At 37.8% G+C, this 18447-nt stretch overlaps 1 long non-coding RNA gene across 1 annotated transcript; it reads right to left on the bottom strand.

The window, feature by feature from the left end:
- Positions 1-1427: 1427 nt before the first annotated feature.
- On the bottom strand, positions 1428-17226 carry LOC308619369. The gene is made up of 3 exons (XR_014016169.1): positions 17065-17226; positions 3594-3677; positions 1428-2420 (listed from the first exon to the last, which is right to left on the bottom strand). It is a non-coding gene; the product is annotated as an uncharacterized lncRNA (long non-coding RNA).
- Between the last annotated feature and the right edge of the window lie 1221 nt (positions 17227-18447).

Genomic DNA, 18447 nt, shown 5'->3' with positions numbered 1-18447 from the left:
GTCGTTGAATCAGAAAGCAATGGACTCTGGTCACGTATGTCATCTAAGACTCTATCAGATCACTTTTGTTTCAATACTGCAGCTTACTCAGGTAAGTTTACTGATCAGAACCAAATGGGATCAATTAGGGAAAAGTTCATACAGGAAAATATCCTTTTCAAAGTTGACTATTTTAACACAGTTAAATAAGCGATTATTTTTTAATCCTTTGAGTTAAAATTGTTCAGGGTGGCCAAGAAAGCCTGGAAACATGAAAAATGTCCATAAAAGCACTTTATTACTATAATACGTTGAATGTGTTGCTCCTCATTATTAATTCACAGTTCATTAAGCTGGGCAAAATTACAATGAACAATGTGCATTAAAGCAAAATTCCCATCAACCATTTTCCATCTGTCATACATTGTGTCAGATGATTTGTGTGTCTAATTTTCATGGAAAAACTTGTACCTTTACTCCAGAATAAGAAATCAAGGGGGATCAATCTATTAAAAAGATATTAATATTCCCAGACTCTGTGGCCTTCCGTATTTTCTTTTGAAGAAGATTCACCTAGTGCAAATCTTATAAATATTTTTACCATTTAATATGCCCAGACAAAATGGATACAAAAATTAGATAAAAGAGAAAACAACAAAAACAGATCCCCTTTGTTTTCAAAACATTTGATGTTTACATCAAAATACTTTGTTGAAAATGAAGTGATTTTTAATCTATAGTTAAAAGACACTACAATGATATTTAGAACATATTACAGCTCTGGATTTTTACAAATAGATTTTTATTTAAAACAGGTCTCACACTGATATCAAGACACCAGGCACTCTAGAACAAAATGTGGAGAGATGGCAATTATGCGATGACTTCTTAATACTCCAAGGGAAAAAGATTGTTTCCAAAGTAGTCCATCTACAATATTAACCCTTAAGATCTCCTCCCCTTGATAGGTTTCAATATTATTTTCTCTTTTATACACATTTACTTTATAATTAACTCCTACAGGAGGACATTCCTGGAAATGTTCCCAGATATCTACAGCCACACTTTCTGTCATGATCACACCATGGAAAAAGTAGGGAACATCCAGATCCTGATGATCCAGGGGTTTCATAATTACCCCTTTGAGGTCAGTCAGAATCATAATCATTCCCAGAACAGGGTCGGTCTTTACATTTGTGCCCCTAGACATGCAGATTGTAACACTACCCACCCAAAGGCAAGTTGTCTTCCTTACTCAGGTTTGCAGGGGCACCACTCACTGTGGTAGCTAGAAGAGTCCGTTGCCCCCAGCCCGGACGTGCATTCTCTACTCTCCACAGACACATCGTACTACAAATATACCAGTGGTGCTGATGAAACTTCCAGAAAGCTATAAAATAATGCATGCCAGGCACGGTAGATGAGGATTTACAAAATGCTAACATCTTCTCTAGGAAATAAAGGTGACATACCTATGTGGCTTTAAGCATTTTTGTGCATTAGCTGGCCCCCTGGATCTGGGAAAAAGCATCTGATTTTAAAGTTTCTCAGCCTCGTTCTCTGCAATGAAATCTGAAGCTCTTCCTTCCTTCTCTGAGTCCAGAAGCTGGAATTGATACAGTCTGCTCTCTGTGATTTGTCTCTACCATTTGTTTCCAGTGACCACTTCAACTCAGATATCTCTCAATTCAGGGATCACTCCTAAACTTCAGGACGAAGGTCACTGCCCTTTTTATTCCCACCACAATTTTATGCTAGTAACCCTTTACAGTGTCAATAAATTTATTTTGTAGAATGTGCCCCCTGGACTCCACCTGCTAAATCTGTTTTGTGGGCAAATCATTTGTTACTTAGCTAAACAAATTTTATAAAATCATATTTCATAAAATTGTATTTTATAAAATGTTACTTTCTTATTTTATAAAATTGGTAAATCCAGGGATTTAGGCTTAATTCTTATTTTTAAAAATGTTGGTACTCATTTTGCCAATTTTTCTCTTTTTACATATATCAGAAAATATGTTAAGAACTCAACTGTGAAGATACCACTATTTTTATTTTTTCTCACTTTTTGTACTTAACTTTTATAACAAACCTTTATTATTGCACAGGAAACAAGAAAGTTTGTTCCTTGGAAAACATCAGTCCTAAGAACGTACTAAGTTAAAGCTTAGCATGTTAGATCTGCGAGTAGCCTTGTCTTTTTTTTTTTTTTTTTTTGTACGCTGGCCCCTCACTGTTGTGGCCTCTCCCGTTGCAGAGCACAGGCTCCGGACACGCCGGCTCAGCGGTCATGGCTCACGGGTCCAGCCGCTCCGCGGCATGTGGGATCTTCCTGGACCGGGGCACGAACCCGTGTCCCCTGCATCGGCAGGTGGACTCTCAACCACTGCGCCACCAGGGAAGCCCAACCTTGTCTTTTTTTTTAATGATGCTTTTTTCTGAATTGGTAAAAAAAAAAAAAAAAAAGGCTTAAGGCTTAGGAACAGAAGCAAATTGAGAATTAAAATCCAAATCATTCAAATGAAGTTTGTCAGAACAGTTTGTGTGTGGAGAGGACAGCTTCTAGGCACTTCAGAGAAACCAGCAGGACAGAATTGAGAATAGCCAGCACCTTACAGGGCTTCCCACAGAAATGCTTTAATGCAAAGAGGTGACTAGATTTCACAGGGAGACCAGGAAGAGGATGCAGAGATAATTAAATCACATTCAAGCACCTGTTTACCTGGGAGGTAAGTTCCTTCATATTGTGGTCAGATGCTGTTTAGGGGGACACTGGTGCAGGGGAGGTGTTGGGAGGATGAACTCTTTTCTGAGTGATTTTGCAAGTGTGAAAATTCATCCAACAGAGATGCTAGAAAAATTTGCTCCTAGTAGCGAGCATCCAACATGAAATTTTGGGACAAAAATGTGTATTTGGAAGAACTTTTCACAAAAGAGCAGTGATCGGAGGAAAAGATTCATATGGGCCTGGCTAGTAATATTCTTCCTTCACAATTTTCTTGTGGGTTCCTGAGGCCTGTTGTGACTGCTTGGAGACCTGGTCCCCAAGCAATGGCCCTCTTTTTCATACTCAGGGTAACCCAGGAAGTTGCTTGTCTGAAACAGAAAAGGTTCTCCCTTCCACTCATGTCCTCTTGCTGATCAGATGAACACATGGCATCATCTACAGCTGAGAGGTGTTTGTTAACTACCTTTGTTTCATAGGACACAACTTATATATACTCTACAGTAATGTTTATCACTGTCTTTTATAATCTCAAGGTAAGAAGTAATCAGTGTTAAAATCATTCTACTGGAATAACAAAGCACATGATTTTTTTTTCCCTAATAGTGATTGTATTTGTTTGCTAGGGCTGCCATAACAAAATACCACACTGGCTACTAGGTGGCTTAAACAACAAAAATATATTTTCTCATATCTCTAGAGGCTAGAAGTCCAAGATCAAAGTATCAAGTTTAGTTTCTTTGAGGTCTCTCTCCTTTGATGGCTACCTTCTCGCTGTGTCCTCACATGGTTGCCCCTCAGTCTGTGCATGTCTGTGTTCTAGTATTCCCCCCTTATAAAGATACAAGTCATATTGGATTAGAGTCCATCCATATGATCATTTTACCTTAATTTTCTCTTCCAAAGCAGTATTTCCAAGTAGAAGTTAAGCTTACTGTACAAGCAATCAGGTATGGAATAAAAGGCATTGCTATGGAGACAAAAAAACAATGGTTACTAATGGAGGCAAATTTCATACCAGTTTTTGAGTTCTGAGGGTAGACAGTTGAGAAGATCTCTAAATGTCGGGGTTAAAGCATCTTTTGTAGTTTGAATGTCCATCAGATGTTCAGGTAAACTTTCTGAGTGGTCCATATAGCAACAGGAACGAAGAAGACTGTCTAAACATGAGCTGCTGTGGAGATTTCTCTGAAGTTTATATTAAGATATCTACCTTCAGTATGCAGGACTTCAGAAAAAAAGGCAGTTTTAGTTTCAATGATTCCAAGTTAAAAGGGTGGGAGAAAATTTGGAAACACTAGTTTGGAGAGTTGTAGTCAGGTAGTGGAGGAAACTAGAAAAACTCAGGACACAGTCCAGTTTTCAGGTAATTAACAAAACTTCAAGGAAAATTAATAGCACTAGAATCTAATATCCACAATACGTATTTTGGTTTCTATCGAAAGATAATTTTTCTCTCTAAAATCACCCTCATTTCTATCAAAGATAGCCAAATTAAGACAAATTTGTTTGCAAAATAAGTCTAGATTCAATACACTTGGTCTTATTTATATAAGTATAGCAAGGATTGTGACTGACCATATAGGCTTGTTTTTTATTTTTATTTTTTGCTTTTATTAAGAGAATTTATTGCCTGTCTCTCCTCCCAATAGCTCAAACATGAAGAAGCAACATCAGAGGAAGACAGACAGAAAATGGCTCTTTGAGTTTGTCCTTCTTGGCATTGGTGAAGGAAGAGGCAGCTTTCTCAAAGTTTTTATCTGCTTAATAGGATGTAGTGGAGAAAGGGAACAAGGAAAGTCAGAGGATAAGTGAACAGGCTCTGCACCTACCAAGGATGTGTTATCCTCCTAATCGTCCCAGTAGGAATATTCCATTCATGGTCTTTGATCTGATCCTTGCATTGGAAGACACTTCTTTTTTTAATCTCTTTTTTTAATTTAATTTTTATTTTATATTGAAGTATAGTTGATTTACAATGTTGAATTAGTTTCAGGTGTACAGCAAAATGATTCAGTTATACATATACATATATCCATTCATTTTCAGATTCTTTTGCCCTATAGGTTATTACAGAATAGTGAGTAGAGTTCCCTTTGCTATACAGTAGGGTCTTGTTGATTATCTATTTTATATATAGTAGTGTGTATATGTGAATCCAAACTCCTAATTTATCCCTCCCCATACCTTTTCCCTTTAGTAACCATAAGTTTGTTTTTTAAGTCTGTGAGTTTGTTTCTCTTTTGTAATTAAGTTCATTTGTATCATTTTTTCAGATTCCACAGATAAGTGATATCATATGATATTTGTCTTTCTCTGAATTACTTCACTTAGTATGATAATCTCTACGTCAATTCATGTTACTGCAAATGGCATTACTTCACTCATTTTTATGGCTGAGTAATATTCCATTGTATATATGTACCACATCTTCTTTATCCATCCATCTGTCAATGGACATTTAAATTGCTTTCATATCCTGGTTATTGTGAATAGTGCTGCACTGAACACTGGGGTGCATGTATCTTTTGGAAGTACAATTTTCTCCAGATACATGCCTAAGGGTAGGATTGCTGGATCATATGGTACTTCTATTTTAAGTGTTTTAAGGAATCCCATAATATTCTCCATAGTGGTTGAACCAATTTACATTCCCACCAACAGTGCAGGGGGACTCCTTTTCTCCACACCCTCTCCAACATTTTTGTAGTCTACAGTTTGTAGACTTTTTGATGACGGTTACTCTGACTGGTGTGAGGTGATACCTCATTGTAGTGTTGATTTGCATTTCTCTAATAATTAGTGATGTTGAGCAGATTTTCATGTGCTTTTTGCCCATCAGTATGTCTTCTTTGGAGAAATGTCTATTTAGATCTTCTGTCCATTTTTTTGATTGGGTTGTTTGCTTTTTTGATATTGAGCTGCATGAGCTATTTGTATACTTTGGAGATTATTCCATTGTCAGTCTCATCATTTGCAAATATTTTCTCCCATTCTGTAGGTTGTCTTTTTGTTTTGTTTATGGTTTCCTTTGCTGTGCAAAAGCTTTGAAGTTTGATTAGGTCCCATTTGTTTATTTTAGTTTTTGTTTTCTTTCCTCTAGGAGGTGGATCCAAAAAGATATTGCTGCTGTGAAAGAGTGTTCTGCCTGGATTTTCCTCTAAGAGTTTTATAATATCCAGTCTTACATTTAGGTCTTTAATGCATTTTGAGTTTATTTTTGTCTGTGATGTTAGAAAATTGTTCTAATTTCATTTTTTTACATGTAGCTGTCCAGTTTTCCCAGCACCACTTATGGAAGAGACTGTCTTTTCTCCATTGTATATTCCTGCCTCCTTTGTCATAGATTAATTGACCATAGTTGTGTGGGTTTATTTCTGGGCTTTCTATTGTGTTCCATTGATCTATATTTCTGTTTTTGTGCAAGTACCATACTGATTACTGTAGCTTTGTAATATAGTCTGAAGACAGTGAGCCTGATTCCTCCAGCTCCATTTTGCTTTCATAGTATGCTTTGGATATTTGGGGGATTGTGTTTCTATACACATTTTAAAATGTTCTGTTCTAGTTCTGTGAAAAATGCCATTGGTGGGGGCTTTCCTGGCGGTCCGGTGGTTGGGACTTCACTTTCCAATGAGGAGGATGCAGGTTCGACCCCTGGTCAGGGAGTTGGGATCCCACATGCCATGCAACCAAAAAAACACACAAAAAAACAAAAACCAAAACATGAAACAGAAGCAATATTGTAACAAATTCAATAAAGACTTTAAGAATGGTCCACATGAAAAAAATCTAAAAAAAAAAAATTCCACTGGTAATTTAATAGGGATTGCATTGAATCTGTAGATTGCCTTAAGTAGTATAGTCATTTTGACAGTATTGATTCTTCCAATCCAAGCACATGGTATATCTCTCCATCTGTTTGTGTCACTTTCGATTTCTTTCATCAGCATCTTAGAGTTTTCAGAGTACAGGTCTTTTGTCTCCTTAGGTAGATTTATTTATAGGTATTTATTCTTTTTGATGTGATGGTAAATGGGATTCCTTCCCTAATTTCTCTTTCTGATCTTTTGTTTTTAGTGTATAGGAATGAAAGAGATTTCTGTGTATTAATTTTGTATTCTGTGACTTTACTGAATTCATTGATGTGGTGTATCACACTGATTGATATGTGGAGATTGAAAAATCCTTGCATCCTTGGGATAAATCCCACTTGATCATGGTGTCTGAGCCTTTTAATGAGTTGTTGGATTCACTTTGCTAGTATTTTGTAAATGATTTTTGAGTCTATGTTCATCAGTGATATTGACTTATTTTTTCTTTTTTTGTAGTACTTTTGTTTGGTTTTGGTATCAGGGTGATTATGGCCTCATGGGATGAGTTTGGGAATGTTTCTTCTTCTGAAATTTTATGGAATAGTTTCAGAAGAACAGGTGTTTAGTGTTCTCTAAATGCTTGATAGAATTCACCTGTGAAGCCATCTGATCTTGGACTTTTGTTTGTTGGGAGCTTCTTTTTTTAAAATAAATTTTAATAAATTTAAAAAGTAAATTTATTTATTTATTTTATTTTTGGCTGCATTGGGTGTTTGTTGTTGTATGTAGGCTTTCTTTTTTTAGTTGTGGCAAGCAGGGGCTACTCTTCATTGTGGCGCATGGGCTACTCATTGTGGTGGCTTCTCTTGTTGCAGAGCATGGGATCTAGGCACGTGAGCTTCAGTAGTTGTGGCATGCAGGCTCAGCAGCTGTGGTTCGTGGGCTCTAGAGAGCAGGCTTAGTAGTTGTGACCCACGGGCTTAGTTGCTCTGTGACATGTGGGATCTTCCTGGACCAGGTTTCGAACCTGTGTCCCCTGCCTTGGCAGGTGGTTTCTTAACAACTGAGCCACCAGGGATGCCCTGTTGGAGTTTCTTCATCACAGTTTCAATTTCAGGACTTGTGATTTGTCTGTTCATATTTTCTATTTCTTCCTGGTTCAGTCTTCGAAGGTTGTACCTTTCAAAGAATTTGTCCATTTCTTCTAGGTTGTGCATTTTACAGGCATATAGTTTCTGGTAGTAATCTCTTATGAGCTTTTGTATTTCTGTGGAGTCCATTGTAACTTCTTTTGTATTTCTAATTTTATCGCTTTGAGCTCTCCCCATTTTTTTCTTGATGATGCTGGCTAATGGTTTATCAATTTTGTTTATCTTTTCAAAGAACCAGCTTCTAGTTTCATTGATCTTTCCTACTGTTTTCTTTGTCTCTCATTTATTTCTGCTCTGATCTATATGATTTCTTTCCTTCTACTTAATTTGGGTTTTGTTTGTTCTCCTTTCTCTAGTTGCTTTACGTATAACGTTAGGCTGTTTATTTGAGATTTTTCTTGTTTCCTGAGGTAAGATTTTATCACTATAAACTTCCCTCTTAGAAATGCTTCTGCTACATCCCATAGGTTTTGGATCTTCGTGTTTTTGTTTTCATTCGTAGGTATGTTTTAATTTTTGCTTTGATTTCTTCAGTGATACATTGGTTGCTTATAGCATATTGTTTAGCCTCCATGTATTTGTGTTTTTTACAGTTTTTTTCTTGTAGTTGATTTCTAATCTCATAGCATTGTGTTTGGAATAGGTGCTTCATATGATTTCAATTTTCTTAAATTTACCAAGGCTCACTTTGTGGCGCAGCGTGTGATCTATCCTGGAGAATGTTTCGTGTGCACTTGAGGAGAATGTGTATTCGGTTGCTTTCAGATGGAATGCTCTCTAAATATCAATTAAGTCCTTCTGGTCTAATGTATCATTCAAGGCCTGTGTTTTCATATTGATTTTGTCTGGATGATCTGTGCATTGATGAAAGTGGGGTGTTAACATCCCCCAATACTATTGTGTTACTGTCAGTTTCTCCTTTTATGGCTATTAGCATTTGCCTTATATATTGAGGCGTTCCTATGTTGGGTGAATATATATTTACAATTGTTGAATCTTCTTCTTGGATTGATTCCTTGATCATTATGCAGTGTCCTTCTTGGTCCTTGTTACAGTCTTTATTTTAGAGTCTATTTTGTCTGATGTGACTATTGCTACTCTGGCTTTCCTTTGATTTCCATTTGTATGGAATACCTTTCTTTTACCCTCTCACTTTCAGTCTGTGTGGGTGTCTAGATCTAAAGTGAGTTTCTAGTAGGCAGCATATATATGGTTCTTGCTTTTGTATCTGTTCAGCCAGTCTATGTGTTTTGGTTGGAGCATTTAGTCTCTTTACTTTTAATGTAATTATCAATATGTATGTTCTTATTGTCATTTTGTTCATTGTTTTGGGTTTGTTTTTGTAGCTCTTTTTTCTTCCCTTCCTCTTTTGTTCTCTTCCCTTGTGGTTTGAATACCATTTTTAGTGTTGCATTTGGGTTGCTTTTTCTTTGTGTATCTATTGTCGATTTCTGGTTTGCATTTCCCATGAGGTTTTGATATAGCAGAGTGTATATATATATATATATATGAAAAGTTGCTTTAAGTTGCTGGTCTCTTAATTTCAAATGCATTTCCAATATCCTGCATTTGTACTCTCCTCTTCTCATGATTGCTTGTTTTGATATCATATTTGTGAGTGGATGACTTCCTACCTTTACTGTATGTTTGCCTTTAATGGTGAGCTTTCCCATTCATAATTTTCTTTTTTTCTAGTTGTGGCATTTTCTTTTTCATCTAGAGAAGTTCCTTTAGCATTTGTTGTAAAGCTGGTTTGATGGTGCTGAATTCTCTTAGCTTTGGTTTGTCTATAAAGCTTTTGATTTCTCTGTCAGGTCTGAATAAGAGCCTTGCTGGGTAGAGTATTTTTGGTCGTAGGTTTTTGCCTTTCATCACTGTAAATATATTGGGCCACTCCCTTCTGGCCTGCAGAGTTTCTGCTGAAAAAATCAGCTGATAAGCTTACTGGGGTTTCCTTTTATGTTATTTGTTGTTTTTCTCTTGTTGCTTTTAATGTTTTCTTTGTCTTTAATTTTTGTCAATTTGATTCATGTGTGTTGGCATGTTCCTCTTTGGGTTTGTCCTGTATTTGACTCTCTGTGCTTCCTGGACTTGAGTGACTGTTCCTTTTCCATGTTAGGGAAGTTTTTGGCTATTATCTCTTCAAATATTTTTTCAGCCCCTCTGTCTCTCTCTTCTCCTTCTGGGACCCCTATAATGTGAATGTTGGCACATTTAATGTTGTCCCAGAGGTCTCTTAGACTGTCCTCATTTGTTTTCATGTTTTTTCTTTATTCGGTTCCAAAGCAGTGATTTTCACCAATCTGTCTACCAGCTCACTTATTTATTCTTCTGCCTCATTTATTCTGCTATTGATTACTTGTAGAGTATTTTTCATTTCAGTTATTGTTTATCTCTGTTTTTTAAAACTTCTAGCTCTTTGTTAAACATTTCATCTATGTTCTTGGTCTGTGCCTCCATTCTTTTTCCAGTTACTTGTATCATCTTTACTATCATTACTCTGAATTCTTTTTCAGGAAGATTGCCTCTCATCTCCACTTCACTTAGGTGTTCTTCCAGAGTTTGATGATGTTCCTTCATCTGGAACACATTTCTCTGCCTTCTGTGTTTGTAGCCTCCTTTCCTCAGGCTGCAGGATCTTGGCTCCTCTCACTTCTGGTGCCTGCCCCCTGATGGGTGAGGTTGGTCCAGGAGCTTGTGCAGTCTTCCTGGTGGTAGGGACTGGTGCCTGCCCACTGGTGAGTGGAGCTGGGTTTTCTCCCTCTGGTGGGCAGGGCTGTGTCAAGTGGTGTTTAGAGGCGGCTGTGCGATCAGAATAAATTTAGGCAGCCTGTCTGCTCATGGGAGGGTCTGTGTTCCCACCCTGTTGGTTGTTTGCCCTGAGGCATCCCAGAACTGAAGACTGCAGGCTATTGGGTGGGGCCAGGTCTCAGTGCCCAAATGGTGACCTCCAGGAAAGCTCACACCAAAAAATATTCCCTGGGTCCTCTGCCACCAGTGTTCTTGCCCCCACAGTGAGCCACAGCCAACTTCTTCCTCCCCAGGAGATCCTCCAAGACCCTCAGGTAGGTCTGGCCCAAGCTTTTATGGAGTTACTGCTTTGCCCTGAGTCCCAGTACACATGAAACCTTGTGTGCACCCTCCAAAAGTGGAGTCTCTTTCCCCCAATCCTGTGGAGCTCCTGCCCTCAAGTCCCACTGGCCTTCAAGATCAAATGCTCTGGGATCTCCTCCTCTCATTGCCATGTCCCCAGGCTGAGGAGCCTCACGTGGGTCTCAGAACTCTCACTCCTGTGGGAAAACCTCTGTGATATGATGATTATTTTCCACTTTCTGGGTCACCCACCCAGCAGGTATGAGATTTGATTATATCACAAAAGCACCCCTCCAACCATCTAGTTGTAGCTTCTTCTTTGTCTTTGGATGTAGAATATCATTTTTGTATGTTCAAGTCTTTTTTGTTGATGGTTGTTCAGCAGTTCGTTGTGATTTGGGTGGTTTCATGAGAGGAGGTGAGCTCACGTCCTTCTACTCTGCCATCTTTGTCTCTACCCTCTCTCCTGAATGTCACTGTGAGGAGTTCTGGCTTCTTAAAGTTCAATTTTGATTGAAATTCATGAAGGACTTCAGGTTTTACCTCTGGTCAACCACTATCTCTGCAGAATATCTCCAGGGTTAGAGGGAAATCTCCCATATAGGCTCTTTTAAATCTGCTTTGCTGGAACTTTTTATAAGGAATCTCCAGATTAAACTTTTAATAGTCCCTTGAGGCTAAGAAGCCAAGCCAATCATTTGACATCTATAGATTTGGGTGAATTCTTCTCCTCAATGTCCCCCAAATATTCTGAGGTTCTTGCATTTGCCAGGAAGTGACCTTCCTTACTCAGCTAGTAAGGCTGCTGGGAACTCTAAGCAAGGTACCACACTATTTTCCCAAGGGGCTTTCTTGGCTCCATGAAGTCAATCTTAGTTTCTTAAAGCTGTTTGGTCAAACCTAAGTTTATGTATATCTGTCTCAAATATGACATTCTAGGCAGAACTTTAGTAATATAATCAATGTTTGCAATTATGTGCTATTATAAGGACAACAGATTCTTATTGAAATTATGCAAATAACTATATTGCCAAGAAAATAAAAATGTTCACTGAAAGCTTCTGAATTCTGGAGGAATCGGGTAGGGAGAAAAAGACAAATGATTCAATTTTGCTTACAAGGGTATAATTTACCAAACTGCTCTAAGCTTAAGAGAGAAAAACAAATTTTCCTACATTTGGAGAAACAAAACTTAAAAAAAAAATAACAGCAATGTTTCAAATGTAAAAATCATAGGGCTTCCCTGGTGGTGCAGTGGTTGAGAGTCTGCCTGTGATGCAGGGGACCCGGGTTCGTGCCCCGGTCTGGGAGGATCCCACATACCGTGGAGCGGCTGGGCCTGTGAACCATGGCCGCTGAGCCTGCGCGTCCGGAGCCTGTGCTCCACAACGGGAGAGGCCACAACAGTAAGAGGCCTGCGTACCACGAAAAAAAAACCATAAAATGGGGCTTTCCTGGTGGCACAGTGTTTAAGAATCTGCCTGCCAGTGCAAGGGACATGGGTTCAAACCCTGGTCCAGGAAGATCCCACATGCCGCAGAGCAACTAAGCCCACGTGCCACAACTACTGAGCCTGTATTCTAGAGCCCATGAGCCACAACTACTAAAGCCCATGAGCCACAACTACTGAAGCCCATGCACCTAGAGCCCATGCTCTACAACAAGAGAAGCCACTGCAATGAGAAGCCCACGCACCACAACGAAGAGTAGCTGCCATTCGCTGCAACTAGAGAAAGCCCACACACAGCAACAAAGACCCAATGCAGCCAAAAATAAATAAACTAAATAAATTTATTTTTAAAATCATAAAATATTATAACCATCTTCTTCAGTTTACTTAGTCCCATGGAATTAATTCTTGTTTTGTTTGATCTTTTGTTAGAAGTTTTATGAAACCATCAATTTCTCCATTAGGGTTTTGTAAATTCTTACTCAGTTCAGTGTAATGATTTGAAATTCATCAGAAACTTGTGTTCTAGAATACTTGTTAGATCCTTTTCCATGAATTTCTCTGAACATGAAACACATTTTCAGGAAGCTTTTTTTTTTTTTTTTTTTTTTTTTTTTTTTGCGGTACACGGGCCTCTCACTGTTGTGGCCTCTCCAGTTGCGGAGCACAGGCTCCGGACGCACCAGCTCAGCGGCCATGGCTTACGGGCCCAGCCGCTCCACGGCATGTGGGATCTTCCCGGACCGGGGCACGAACCTGCATCCCCTGTATCGGCAGGCGGACTCTCAACCACGGCGCCACCAGGGAAGCCCTCAGGAAGCTTTTGTAAAAGCATCTGAGTAAAACCATTGTCTAAGTAATAAAAGACAAATAGCCATTACTAAAAATTGGATTCATTCTAATGGAATTGACAAGAAAATTTATCTCTGTGACACAAAACATTTAAGATAATAACTAGAATTATGACTGATAACATTATACTAGGACATATTCAATTTTAGGAATTTCATATACTTTCGAGAACATTTATATTAATAACATTCACCCTTATGATATAACCTAGAGTTGATGATCATTTATTTAGCAATGCTTCCCATGTAAGTAACATACCAAATAAGCCTAATGAGTTTCATAGCTCTCTTTTCTAATAAGATAAAACAAATCTTTGAGGGTGTTCCAAGGGGCCTCTGGAAAACCTGAACATTATTTCCAGGTCCATAAGACTTCATTTAGAATTTGACTTAGGGGAAAATCTACTTTTTCAAAAATAAAAATGTTTTAAAACACTTTGTCAAATATGATCATATGTCACTGTGAATTAATATTTAGTTATCAATTTAATCAAAGTGACAAAGATTCACATGTAAATACAGACAGTTAAATAGTGTAAAAAGACTTAGCTCTTTTAATATTGAAAGCACTCAGTTTTTCTTCAAAATTATCAGACTCATCAAGACAAAATGTACAATATTTGTTTTGCTAGACAGATTACATTAAATGTAAAAAAAAAGTCTTTGTTTACAATTTCTCATTAAGAGCAGACCAATAGTTAAGAAAATTTTGCAAAAAGAGAGAAAAAACAAATTTTAATTTTCTACCAGCTTACTTTGGATATTAAAACTCAATCATTTTATTAAATTCATTCCAATCTTAGACCTGACTACACATAAAATTCCTTTCTAAAGATTCCTTTTTAACAAACCTCTTACAACTTTCTCTGCCCATTTTGATTTGTCCCTTGTTCTCTTTCCCATTTAGAAGTTACCAGCTTTAGGACAAAAATCACTTAACAAAGTTTTTACATGAACAAAAACATCTCCATAGCTTACACTTTTTCTTAACCCAAAACATATTCTAATTTCCTTATAATTCCTAGTAGCTTTAACCACATATATTATTTACAGTTCTTAATCCTTTGAAGCTTTAATTTTTTTGTAAAGATAAAGTTAAAAATTATTAACTGTGTAAGTATTTTGTGGCTTGGCAGACTAATAAATACATTTCATAATTTCTAGAAACATATTCTACTTCATAGTACAAGCTTTTTTTAAAAAATTAATTAATTAATTTATTTATGGCTGTGTTGGGTCTTCGTTTCTGTGCGAGGGCTTTCTCTAGTTGTGGCAAGCGGGGGCCACTCCTCATCGCAGTGCGCGGGCCTCTCACTATCACGGCCTCTCTTGTTGCAGAGCACAGGCTCCAGACGCGCAGGCTCAGTAATTGTGGCTGACAGACCCAGTTGCTCTGCGGCATGTGGGATCTTCCCAGACCAGGGCTCGAACCCGTGTCCCCTGCATTGGCAGGCAGATTCTCAACCACTGCGCCACCAGGGAAGCCCCATAGTACAAGCTTTTAATGAAGCACAAGACATGTTTACTAATAGAACCAAACATATTTATTGTGTAATAAGAGGTCAAAAGTAGGTAAACTTAGACTCGTGCAGCAATTAATATTTCAGTATTTTGTCTCAGTTGGAAATGATCTAGACATTCAATTCATTTAATTTAACTTAGCAAAACTCTAAGGGTACAATTTATCAAAGACATTTAGAAAACTATTTAAGTTGACATAGCAAAAACAATTATTGCTAAAAAAAGTTTACCTAAAAGAATTCTTATCTTATGTCTATTTAATTAATTTGTTCTTAACAATCACTCAGATTACTCATGACAATTTCATAAGATGTTAAAGTAGTGTTAGCCATCATCTTAAATTATTATTATTATTACTGTTTTCTGAGAAATTTTGTAAAAGAGATAACATGAGCTTATTTGACTTTTAGTAAAACTACATAGCATAAAGCTATTATACTTAATGCTGATAACTCTTAAGATATGTCTGTATTAATTAAACCATTAAACCTGAACTAGATTTTACTTACCAAAAATTATCCAAGATCATGTGGATTTGAAAAATATTTGTACTCGTTTTTGTTATATTTTTGAGAATTTTTAGATTGCTTGTTGGAATAAATTAAGTTTATTCACTCAGATAGCTACAGTCTTTTATTAGTTATGGAGAAGACTTTTAAGTCTTCTTGCCTTTTAAGTGTACTTGCCCTTGATAAACAATTTTAAGGAGACTGTGATATAGAGTTTGAGCAAGAGAGGGTTTTTTTGGTGGTTTTTGTTTAAAAAAAACACCTCTTTCCTTTTTTTTCTTTAAATTTTAGTTTCAGGTTCTAACAATTGAGATAATCTGGGCTCAGTCTCAGGCAATGTGGCTGTGTTTACATTTCAAAGACATGGTAAGATTTATAACTTTAAGGGACAGAGAAAAAAATGTAAATTTTCTTCTGTGAGTTTTGGAGTGTATTTTTCTATTATCATAAGTCTCAGGGTAATTATTATTTTAAAAACTTTTTCTTCTTAAGTACAGGACAATTTTGCTCCAATTATCCTCAACTTTTATAATATCTACAAGAATTTGAGAGGAATAGGTTTCAGGGTTGGTGAAGATAAATGGGCCTTGACTTGTTCCTAAGTTGCATTTCTGGTTTTGTAGAGATTTGGAAGACAAAGATAATTGTTTCTATTAGCTCTTGAATATTGGCTTCCAACTGATCTTTTCCTAAGTATTTGTAGGAGGGCCTAAGGAATTGCTGAGGAGATGGGGCAATTTTTAAAATTTTTCTTAAAAAGGGGAATTCACGTTGGATCTTTATTTTAAGTCTAATTTCAGTTATTTCATCTTAATAACGATTCCCTAAGGCTAGCTGTTATACATTATTTTTCCTTTCAATTTGATCCTTCCATAAATACCAATATGACAGCTGTTTATGATGAGAGCTCTCAAAAAGGTAATCTTTTAAATACAGCAAATTTAAAGGAGCCATCATCTGGCCATTGAGGAGTAAGACCTTTCATTAATTTCAAATAGTGACTCAAATCAGTAAGGCTTTTTATGGAACGACCCAGAGGTAACTTTTCAGGCTTAGAATAAATCCTTACCATGGATGAAATAAGCATACTTTCAGATGGAGAGGGCACGGATGGTATAGCCCCTATAATGTGAAAATTCATTTCCAAGGATAATCTAAGAAAGCAAAGGCCTTCATTGCACAGGCAGTAAGGGTGGTATAATGCAAACTGTGTCCCTGGTCTCTCCTGGGAATTTGAGGCACCTCTGATCCCAAACCTCCTAATCTGTGACATCAGGCATATGCTGCTGGAATGGGACTTTTCCAACACTTACAAGGTAATGAAGGTTGAAACAACAAAGGCCCCTTATGGACTGGGTCCCCTTAGGACAAACTCCTCTGACAGCTGGCACAACAAGACTAGAGTGTGCTGTTTATGACTTTGCGTCTCAGAACCCCAGTCAATTCAACTGGTTACCAGATGCACCCCAGTAAATACACCATCCAGATGGTGGAGACCAGAGAGAATATTCTCACTGGACAAAACGCCAAACTCTCAGGACATAGAAAAATGCAGAAGGAAAAATCTCATCCAGTTTTTATATAGAGGACTGACAGCAAAGTTTGTCTTAATAGGCACTGGACTGGAGAGAACTGTTAACTCACCAGTCTGTGAGGCTGTCTCCAACAGCAGGCTTATAGGGCCTATGCCTGTACTCTGCCCTATGGTTCTTTCTTCTTATGAAACATGACTCAGGAGACAGAGACAAAGAAAAACAGTGACTATCTCTGGGAGGAAAGGATTAAGAAAAACTGAGACGAGATTACTCATTTCCAAAAACCAGATTTTCTATGTCACAAGGACCTTGCTCCATGAGTATTTTCTTCTGCTAATCTAAATTGAGAGAGAGAGAAAAGGAGACTCTTAAGCACTTTCCCGCCCACCAGACCTTACAGGCCTGGGAAGTTGAGGAGATACGAACTTTTACCTTCTGCTGGCCTTTGTCATGTGTCCTAGGATCTCTCAGCTGCAGCAGTCTTGTGGTGGGAAGCAGGGTTTAGCCAGCCTCCTGGTTGTCTTGTCAGCTGTTGAGGAGGAAGAAATGTCCCTGCCAACCTTCTTGAGTTAAAGAAGTAACAAGGTTTATACAGCCTTCTTCACCCTGCATTCCCTATCTCTGGTGCTAATGATGTCTTTCTACCTCCTGGTACAGGGAGGGCACCATTCACATGAGATATTAATTTCCTGCTTTCATGGAGACAGATAGGAAGGTCAGTGTGTCTCTCTTGCATCAGTCATTTCTTCAGTAACTTTAATTCAAAGTAATATTCCACTGAGGCATATTTTGGAGCATCCTGCCCTGGGCACCAACAAAGTCAAATGGTTTAGAGAGAAAGCAAGTCCCTTTGTCAGCAGTGACCTGTGCTCATGGTGATTGTTATTGCATCTCCACAATACCGTTGGGCTGGGTGCTCAAGAAACAGAGCTGTGAAAACATGGCTCCTGTCTCTTATAATTTATAGTACCAATGTTTCAAAGAAAAACTTTTATTTAGTGCCTCCTTTGTGTTAGACAATAATGCTGGTATATTTTCAAGAAATACAAATAATAGAAAGAGACATGTATGGTACTTGAATTGTAGTGAGACATTAAAAATTTCCCCCCCCAAAAAAATCTTTCTCTTTATACTTATAAGAAAAAAAAAATGTAGATTCATTTTGGATAAGATAAAGAAAATTTATGAAGTGATAAATCTAACCTGAGAAAGTAGAAAAGAACACAGTACACAGGCTCTGAGCATTCTACTCACAGAAAATATTGTCCTGTTCTTTTGCAATATGGACTTGTTCCCCTGTCCCTATGGCTGTCTCTTCCCCCTCTCTGTTTCTGCCCCTCTTCTCTCTCTCCCTCACACATACACACATTCACTCCCCTACAAAAAAACCCATTGACTAAATGCTAATTGGCAGGCACTGTGCTCAAACTGAGGCTACAGTTAAAAGCAGAGATCATTTTTCCATCCTCATCAAACGTATATTCCAAGATGGAGAAAGTGAATACTAACCAAAGAGTCACACAACCATAATATTGCAACCACAACTAACAACCATAACCACGGAGTTAAGCTGAGCAAGCCACTATTGTCAGCTGTCTCTCAACCCTCAGTAGAGTGTGTTCCACTTAAAGGCCTTGAGTAAGTCAATATTCTGTTGAGAAAATCCAGGAAATTTCTCAGTCTTCCACATCTGAAATTATGCAGTTTGGAATGTCAGGAACAAGAGTGAGGGGAAAGGTCATTCAGAACTGCAGCTAACCAGTTTCTCTCTTTCTGACTGCTGCAATAACCTCCTAGTCTATCCTGTGTTTACTC

This window comes from Mesoplodon bidens, assembly GCF_964165515.1.
Source record: "Mesoplodon bidens genome assembly, chromosome: 6".
NCBI classification, from domain to species: domain Eukaryota; kingdom Metazoa; phylum Chordata; class Mammalia; order Artiodactyla; family Ziphiidae; genus Mesoplodon; species Mesoplodon bidens.
The sequence above is the reverse complement of the archived record's forward strand: the minus strand, read 5'-3'. Positions and strand labels throughout refer to the sequence as shown.